The sequence below is a fragment of the Cryptotermes secundus genome, unplaced genomic scaffold (assembly GCF_002891405.2).
Source record: "Cryptotermes secundus unplaced genomic scaffold, Csec_1.0 scaffold171, whole genome shotgun sequence".
NCBI classification, from domain to species: domain Eukaryota; kingdom Metazoa; phylum Arthropoda; class Insecta; order Blattodea; family Kalotermitidae; genus Cryptotermes; species Cryptotermes secundus.
Window position 1 is genome coordinate 1,119,129 of NW_019726223.1, and position 1,873 is coordinate 1,121,001.

Sequence of the window (1,873 nt, forward strand, 5' to 3'; positions counted from 1 at the left end):
TTCATTAAAAAATAAATTTAAGAAATTGTCTTTGTTGGAGTTCTGGATACATATTGGCAAGGAATTCCCAACTTTGAGCCAAAAGGCATTGAAGATACTGATTCCTTTCGCAACAACTTACTTATGCGAGACAGGCTTTTCTGCTCTGGCAGCTATAAAGTCAAAGTATCGTTCAAGGCTAAATATTGCTAAAGAAGTTAGACTGGACATTTCTGATATTACATCACGTTTTAATAAACTTTGTTCTCAAAAGCAGGCCCATCCCTCACACTGACCTTTGATATTTAAATGTTTGATTTTCTTTGCAGAAAAAATTAAACACTTCTTAGTTAAATATTGTTTCATTTCAATACATATTTTGGTTAACTGCAAGTGTTAAAACTAATTTATATTGTAGGCCTAATATTGTGATACTTTAATTTCGAGTAAAAAGCTGCTAAATAGTATGTAGAAAAACACAAAATAAAATGAATAAAACGTCAAACATACAATGACTTCCATTTTGATAAAAAACAGTCTGGGGGCATGAGAGTATTTTCTCTTGTCAGGAGGGGCTCAGAGGTAAAAAGTTTTTATTGTATAAGCCTACTGTTTTCTGAGATGACACTGTGTAGTCTGGTAGAAACATATCAATATTCTGAAAGAACCCACTGCCTCTCTCCTCATGGTAAAAGCGGAGGACCGGGAGTGGGGCAACTCAATGGGACCCAGTGACCCCAGTACGGGCTCTCAAGTCTCTGTATCATAGAATTTTTAGTTACCAGTCTTCTTGTCAAACTGACTTTCGTTCTCTATTACTTCCCTTTCAAAATATACTGTGTAGAATGTTGAAGGTTTTCTGTCATTACTAAAACCTTTTGCATCACCTCCTGTCACACTGTTCCTAATACCTCTTCCATCGCCTCATCTTAAACAGGGTCAACAAAACATTTTATATCACACTATTTTCAGATGCAATAGCATGTTTGAGGCACTATGCTAGAAACCTGAAGGTCACAGGTTCAAGTCCTGTTGAGGTGGATTTTTTCAATTTATCTAATCCTTCCAGTCACACTATGGCCCTAGGGTCAACCCGTTCTCTAACAGAAATGGGTACCAAGAATCTTCCTGGGAGGTAAAGCCACCGTGTAAGGCTGACAACCTTACCACCATCTGTGAGCTGATTTTCTATAGAAATTGTGGAAGCCTCGACGTTCACAGCCCTATGCTCCTTCACACCCAGTTACAGGGATAGTTTTACCTTTTACCTATTTTCAGAATCACAGTCACCAGAAAATTTTTCACCTCTTCTCGTTGACCATGTGGTTGCTTCCTATTGGACAGCGCGTCTTTCATTCTCTCATAGCTTCATCTCCATCTCATCCACAGTGAGATGTATAACATATCCCCCTTCCATATTCATTACCTCTGAAAATGGAAACTGCAATGTACGCCAAAATGTTGAAAAACGTTCAGCATTCTACATGATGTATGCCTGAAAACCAATTCACAATTAAGGTCCAGCTGAGAAAACCTAAGGACAAAACTGACTTTCAGTCTCTTACTCAATTCATTTTACTGATTTATAAACAAATATTTTATGCCTTTATGATTCACTAGCCTTACATGTTTCGATCCATTTGGATCATCTTCAGAGGCATCAAACACTTTTTAGAAACCACTATCACAACGGTTGTCATATCAATTACACATGTATTGCCAAGTACACAATGTTCCATCTATCAGTCACAGCAGCCTNGTCGATCTCACTAGTGATATGTGTATTTCATTAAAAAATAAATTTAAGAAATTGTCTTTGTTGGAGTTCTGGATACATATTGGCAAGGAATTCCCAACTTTGAGCCAAAAGGCATTGAAGATACTGATTCCTTTC